Raw genomic sequence first — 8250 nt, forward strand, 5'->3', positions numbered from 1 at the left:
GGGAAATCCTGAAAACCCGACTGGAATATGGCTCTCGAGGACCGGAGTTCCCTACTCCTGCTCTAGGGTATACATCAGGGGTAGGGAACTCCGGTACTCGAGAGCCGTATTCCAGTCGGGTTTTCAGGATTTCCCCAATGAATATGCATGAGATCTATGTGCATGCACTGCTTTCAATGCATATTCATTGGGGAAATCCTGAAAACTCGACTGGATTGCGGCCCTCAAGGAGGGACTTTGAGATCCCTGCATTAGACAGTTTAGAAATGGGCTTTTACAATTACCATTTCAGTTACTTCAGGGCTGGCTCCCTATCTTGGTAAAGAAAGGCTTTAAAAAGTTTTCTGAACCTGAGACCGTGGTCACAAGATCGTAGCGTCAGTGGTAGTTGGTTCCAGCATTTTGCTAATTGATATTGGATGGATCAGGCCATTTGCCTGGTAGACTTCCTATTGTCTTCTTTATGTTAACTTTCACATGCAGGTATCAGTTCCACATGATCCTGACCAGTTTTCCAATTTCTGGAGGCTCCCTGAAAACTCAAAGAACCCTCCAGCTATCAAACTGTGCATGTTCTTACCCTGGTACCTCTACCATAGTCTGCCGCCTGAGGACTTGCTATAGAGGAGAATCTAGCGTGGAACACCAGGATGGTCTCGGGGCTCAAGGATCTCCCGTATGAAGTAAGGATGAATAAATTGCAGCTGTACTCTCTCGAGGAACGAAGAGAGAGAGGAGACATGATTGAGACGTTTAAATATATCACAGGCAAGATCAAGGTGGAAGAGGATATCTTCTGTCTTATAGGACCCTCGTCCACCAGAGGGCATCCGCTGAAAATCAGGGGAGGGAAATTTCATAGTGATTCCAGAAAGTATTTCTTCACAGAACGGGTGGTCGATCGCTGGAACGAACTCCCACTGCAGATGATTGAGGCCAACAACGTGTCAGAATTTAAAAGTAAATGGGATTTTCACGTAGGATCTCTAAATATGTAAAGGGGGTGGGTCTGTAAAATCAAAGGGGTGGGTCATGAGAGTGGGCAGAATTGATGAGCTATGGCCCTTTTCTGCCGTCATCTTCTATGTTTCTATGTTACACCAGGGGTGTCAAAGTCCCTCCTTGAGGGCTGCAATCCAGTCGGGTTTTCAGGATTTCCCCATTGAATATGCATGAGATCTATTTGCATGCACTGCTTTCATTGTATGCTAATGAATCTCATGCATATTCGTTGGGGGGAATCCTGAAAACCCGACTGGATTGCGGCCCTCGAGGAGGGACTTTGACACCCCTGCTTCTTTGTGATGCAAAATATAGGACATTCTGCACCAAACCAAAACATCAAATGATTATTTTTCCAGGTCACCTTCAGCAAATCACTAACTCTAACATGGACCACCGCGAAGATGCGCAGAAAACCCTAATCTACAAGAGCATTAGAATGTGGGAAACAATAAACTTAGATGAATCCCATTATCGGGCCTTGTCACTTTACAAAGTCATCTGAATTCATTTTCCCCCGAGGGCCTAGGGCCCTGGCCGCCGGGCCTTGCCTATTCTCTCCAGCTAATGAAGCCTTTCCAGCTCCTGCTACCAAATTCTTATTAAGAGCCCATTTTGGAGGTTAGAGGGTGAAACAGTCCCTGCTCCTGGGAAAGAGGTCTATGAATTTCTAATTTTAAATCCATGTTTGACAGGGATTAGCATCTGAATGGAAAGGTGGGGGGAGGAGGGGGGAAACATGATTTCAATTAGCGGAAGGCAACAACTTAACATCTGATTACAATTATTCTCGTATTTGGAGATAGTCTGTCGGACCGTCCCAATTAGCCCTGGTGTCTGTATCTCTCTTAAATGCTTTCAGGATGAATGATGGGAAGGAGGGTTTTCATTTCTGGCTCTAACTCCCCAGGGGCAAACTCCTGGCTGGGGAGACTGATAATGTGTGGGAATAGGAATACCAGGGATTCCCTCCATTCCCTGTGCACCTAGGATCCACACTGCAGAGGTGAAAAGGGTTTCAGAGGTTGTTGCAATCCCATGATTTTTTTTTTAAATTTAATTCATTAAGAAATGGCAGATGAAACATTAACATAATGGCACAATTAAAGCCAAAAAGTCCTGAAGGCAACCACATACCATTCTTTTAGAACATAAGAATAGCCTGACTGGGTCAGATCAAGCCCAGTAGCCTGTTCTCACGGTGGCCAATCCAGGTCCCTAGTGCCTGGCCAAAACCGAAGGTGTAGCAATATTCCATGTGGCTTCCCCCATGTCCTCCTCAATACAGACTATGGACTTTTCCTCCAGGAACTTGTCCAAACCTTATTTGACAAGTTTATCTGATCCTTCAATTCCGCTCTTCTCTCACCTCTTCGCACCCTACCACCCCTTTCTCTCAACTGACTCCCACTCCTTCCCAATCCTTTCTGATCTGATGTAACCCCGCTGTCCTTACAGCATCTCTTGTACACCGTCTTCAACTGAAAAGGTATGACGGCATATAAATAAAGCTATTATTATTATTACTCTACAAACATCTAGACCATGGACGTTTTTTAAAAATCTTTTTACTGAAATATTTCAAACAATTTTTTCTCAAAATGATTAAAATCATGATGTGTCATTGTGTTAATTTATTAGGGCTCCTTTTACAAAGCTGCGGTAACGATTTCCGGTTCCTATGGGCTGCATCGCATTTGCTGCGCCACTACTCACGACTGCGGCTTTGTAAAAGGGGCAATTATTATGTTAAAATTTTTATGAAAGTATACCCAAAGACATAGGCCCGGATACTTGAACCGGCGCTGATGTTTTGCGCATCAGTAGGCTGTTTCAAATTAATAACGCCATTCAAATGACATTTTTAACCAAGTGTTTTAAGGTGCCTACCAGTGCCTAAAACAATCGGTGCCAGAATTGTGCCTATGGAGTCATTTAGGCCAGTGTTTTTCAACCGCTGTTCCGCGGCACACTAGTGTGCCGCGAGATGTTGCCTGGTGTGCCGTACGGTCAGGGCCGCCATCAGGGCAGTACCACCAGTCTAGGGAGAGGGGCGGTCCGCCCCACGTGGACATGAGAGAGCTGGACGGGGGACCCGCGAAGTTCAATACATCTCGAGCCGCGAAGCTCGTCTTCTGTTCCTGCCTGCCCTGCAGCTAACATATAGCCGATCGCAAGCGTTCCCCGATGTCAGCGCTGACGTCGGAGGGAGGGCTTAAGCCAAGCCTGCCCTCCGACGTCAGTGCTGACGTCGGAGAATACTTCCGTTCGGCTATTTGTGCGCGGCAGGGCAGGCAGGAAGCAGAAGACAAGCCTCGCGGCTTGAGCTTCGTTTTGCTGAGAAAGTTGCAAAGATGGGCTGGGAGGCAAACACGGAACACAAAAGGGGGGAGGGAGTGCGTTTTGGACACAAGGCATGAACTTGGGAGAGAGGAAGGGAGGGAAAGAGATGCTGAGGTGGGGGAGGGAATGGGTTTTTGGACACAGAAGGCATGGACTTTGGAGAGAGGAAGGGAGGGAAAGAGATACTGAGGTGGGGGAGGGAATGCGTTTTTGGACACAGAAGAAATGGACTTGGGAGAGAGGAAGGGAGGGAAAGAGATGCTGAGGTGGGGGAGGGAATGCGTTTTTGGACACAGAAGAAATGGACTTGGGAGAGAGGAAGGGAGGGAAAGAGATGCTGAGGTGGGGGAGGGAATGCGTTTTTGGACACAGAAGAAATGGACTTGGGAGAGAGGAAGGGAGGGAAAGAGATGCTGAGGTGGGGGAGGGAATGCGTTTTTGGACACAGAAGAAATGGACTTGGGAGAGAGGAAGGGAGGGAAAGAGATGCTGAGGTGGGGGAGGGAATGCGTTTTTGGACACAGAAGAAATGGACTTGGGAGAGAGGAAGGGAGGGAAAGAGATGCTGAGGTGGGGGAGGGAATGAGTGTTTGGACACAGAAGGCATGGACTTTGGAGAGAGGAAGGGAGGGAAAGAGATGGTTGTGTACACGGGGAATAGAAGAAAGGAGAATTTTTGGTCATAGGGAGGGAGTGAGGTACAGATAGTGGTATACCAGGGTGGGGGGGGCGGTCTGCCCCACCCCGGGTTTACGTCCCAAGGGGGTGCACAGCTGGCCACCCTCCAGTGTTGTCCCTAGGCCGGCAAACTGCGGCTCTTTAGCCACTTGAGTGCCACCGCCGCAGCATTATAAAATACTTTCTTTGTGTTTATTTGATTCCTATTCAAGAGAATTACTTTATATATAGTCAATATAGGCACAGAGTTAAATTTTTTAACATTTTCTAATGGTGGTGTGCCTCGTGATTTTTTTCATGAAACAAGTGTGCCTTTGCCCAAAAAAGGTTGAAAAACACTGATTTAGGCTGCTGAATGACACTGTGGGCGTGGCTAGTGCCAGACGTGGCATTAGGCAGCCTACAGCATCTCCTTAGGCGCAATTCACTTTATAGATAGGTGCTGGCAATGTAGGCCAGGAAAACCCTGTTGTGTGATTGGCGTGCAATCATTGGCTGCTTTTAAGGTGGCCGCTGACCCAGTTACAGAATCCAGGCCATGTTGACCAGCCCAGAAATCAAACATAAAATGCCTGCAGTGGCGTAGTGAGGGTAAGATGCGCCCCACCCCTCCCTCATTTCCACCCGTTCCTTCCCCTATCGCCCTGCCGCGTGTGCGACCCCTTCCCCCATACCTCTAGCTGCTCGCCGCCGTAACAGCTCCAGCGCACTCCTCGTGACCCCCAGCGGCTCTCCCACTGACGCCACTTCCCACGCGTGGCACCCGGAAGTGCTGCTGGCGGGAGAGCTGACGAGGTTGCGAGAAACACGTTGAAGTTGTTTCTTGTGCTGGCAAGCATCTAGAGGTTACGGGGGAAGGGAAGGTGGGACGCACGCATGGCGAGGGGAGGAGTGGGAAGAGGCGAAGGGAACGGAGAGGAGGAGGGGGGCCGGTGCTCCCACCAGCATTGCGCCTAGGGTGGACCGCCCCTTCACCCCCCCCCCCCACTTACTACACCACTGAATGCAAGCCATCACAGATACAAGACAGATGATAGAGGCAGGATGCTGGGCTCAATGGACCTTGGTTTGATTCAAAAACAAAAGAAACGGTGGAAAAGATGTTCGTGACGCAGGCGTTTATTTAGTGCATTGAAAGTTGCAATAATAATCCAGATATGCATAAGAGAATCTCGGACAGAACGAGAACTAGAAGGCCTTGAGCATGTGCAGATGCTCAAGGCCCAGCACAAGCAACAGGGAGGATCTGCGGGCACCGGCACCGGCATGTCCTGTGCGTTGGTGCTGGTGCCAGAGCAGGGTAAGTGACTGTGTTTGGGTGGGTGAGTGAGTGAGTGGGGGATGCCGGTCAAGGGGGGATGTTGGATTGCAGGGGGGGTGGAGCAGCGCAGGTGACCTCAGGGTGGGGGATAAAGTGGAGCAGCGCCGGTGGCCTCGGGGGGGGGGGAGGGGGGAGGAGGGGAGGTGGAATGAATCAAGCAAGTTTCCATTACTTCCTATGGGGAAACTCGCTTTGATATACAAGCAATTTGGTTTACGAGCATGCTTCTGGAACGAATTATGCTCGGAAACCAAGGTTCCACTGTGTACACTTCCCCCTCCCTATTCATGGTTTCAATGTTTGCGGTTTTAATTATCTACTTTTTTTCCCCCAGGCCCCTCCCCTCAGATTTGTTCAATGGCATCGAAAAAGAATGGCCCCGGGACTTGGAGGGAGGCAATTAGAGGCGGCGAGGGGGGGCGATCAGAGGTGGAGGGAGGTGATCAGAGGCGGTGAGGGGGGGCGATCGGAGGCAGAGGGAGGTGATCAGAGGCGGCGACGGGGAGGGCGATTGGAGGCGGAGGGAGGTAATCAGAGGCAGCGATGGGGGGGCGATCGGAGGCAGAGGGAGGTGATCAGAGGCAGTGGGGGGGGCGATCGGAGGCAGAGGGAGGTGATCAGAGGCAGCGACGGGGAGGGCGATTGGAGGCGGAGAGAGGTAATCAGAGGCAGCGATGGGGGGGGCGATCGGAGGCGGAGGGAGGTGATCAGAGGTGGCGAGAGGGGCCATCGGAGGTGGAGGGAGGTGATCAGAGTCGGCGATGGGGGGAGGGCGATCGGAGGCGGAGGAAGGTGATCAGAGGCGGTGAGGGAGGGCAATCAGAGGCGATCAGAGGCGGCGGGGAATTGATCGGAGGCAGCGGGGGGGGGGTGTGTGCGATTAGAGGTGGCGACGGAGGAGGGGGGGGGCGATCGGAGATGATCAGAGGCGGCGGGGAGTTGATCGGAGGCGGCAGGGGGGGCGATCAGAGGTGGCATGGGGCGATCATAGCATGGACCTTACCTGGTGGTCTAGCAGTGACAAGGGGCAGGAGCGCTCTTCCTACACTCCTGCCCCATGCAGAGCCGTGCTGCGAGCTCCTGTTGTAGTCTCGCGAGACCACGGGAACTCAGCAGCACGGTTCTGCACGGGGCAGGAGTTTAGGAAGACCGCTCCTGCCCTGTGTCACCACCAGGTAAGGTCCGGGGGTGGGTCAAAGCCGACCAAAAGTTATTCATGATTTTTCCCTATTCACAGGTCAGCTCTGCCCCTAACCCCCGCGAATAGGGAGGGAGAAGTGTACATTCTATTTACTGGATCAATTAAGGGCTTTCTTAGATATGAAGAAATTGGTGACTGGAACTGTTTAGCTAGATCAGCATTCGAGATATTGGGACCTTCTGTTAAGCCAATACCGCTTTACTTAATACGTTGTATAATTGAAGTTCTCCTCTTTCTCTTTTGGGAAATCTTCTTTAAGTTTGTGGTCTAAGAAGGGAAAATATTCCTAACTTTGTAAATGTATTAATCTCTTTAATTTCCTTTTTCTTTCCACATTTCTGGAACAAGAGTATTCTTGTGTATTTGTACAAAATCAATAAAATATTTATTTATTTATTTTTTTTTAAATGAAGGCGCTGGTGTCATACTTAGTGAAGTGCTTAGGGGTGCGTAAGGACGCCAGCGTGGGTGCGGTTTGTGCCGGAAGTGGCCTTAAGCATCCTTACGTGCCCCCTAGATGCTTCTGTAAGTGTAACACTGGCGCCTTAAATGTACGCTTCGAAAATGCTGGCGTTCATTTAAGGCGCCAGTGTAAAAACAAAGCGAAATTCTATAATCAGTGCCGCATCGTGGTTGACATGCTATCGGTGGCCGATTATAGAATTCCCTCCTATGTTATACCTCTGGGCCACAAGGCAAGTAGCCCCATATTCTAAAAAGTGCACTTAAAGATAGGCACCTACGTTGGCATGCCTAGCCGATGTAGGACCCTACCTTGAGCAATAGGCCAAATCGGAACTGATAATCGGCGTTCGACACCTCTTAATTGGAACTTAGTGGAGTTAATTGAAAGTTAGACACCTAACTTGGCATAGGCGTGATTCTACAACAGTTAGGTGCCTAGCGTAAAGCGTATAATTAAGGTTCATAGTCAGTGGCGCGCAAGACACCAGCGCACCGACAATCCAGCGCTGACAAAAGCGCGCCGCCGAAAAACTTATTTTTAAAGAGCTACGACGGGGGATGTGACTTTAATGCATAGTGTTTGCGCTGCCGTTGGAGGGAGTGTGGGGTGTGCAACCCCTCCCCCCCACATTGTAGAGAAAACGGAACTTTTTCCGATTTTTTTCAGGAAAAGTTCAGTTTTCTCTACAATGTGGGGAGTTGCACCCCCCACGCTCCCCCCCCCCAACGGCAGCATGAATAATATGCATTAAAGTGGGGTTCCCCCCCACACCCTCCCCCGTCGTAGCTCTTTAAAAACAAGTTTTTTGGCGGCTTTCGGCGGCGCGCTTCTTTCTTGCGCTGGATTGTCAGCGCACTGGTGTCTGGCGCGTGATTATCCCGTCACCACAATTAAAGGTAGGCACAATTAGGAGCGGATTGTGGGTGCATTTTTGAGTTGGCTGCTTAACTTGGTGCAGGCATTATGTATGCTATAATGGGCATCTAACTTTTACAGACTCGAGCTTAGTACCACACGTTGGCCCTGATTTTTTTGAGTGTCATATAAAGAACTGAAAGAAATCTTGGTGAACCTAGAAGATGTACTAAGCCAAATGAACAAGTTAAAGAGTGATAAATCACTGGACCAGATGGTAAACATCCCAGGGTACTGAAAGAACTCAAACATGAAATTGCTGGTCTCCTGTAGTTAAAATCAAGGGTAGTACCTGAAGAGTGGAGGGTAACCAATGTTATGCTG

The sequence above is a fragment of the Geotrypetes seraphini genome, chromosome 12, assembly GCF_902459505.1.
Source record: "Geotrypetes seraphini chromosome 12, aGeoSer1.1, whole genome shotgun sequence".
Lineage (NCBI taxonomy): Eukaryota > Metazoa > Chordata > Amphibia > Gymnophiona > Dermophiidae > Geotrypetes > Geotrypetes seraphini.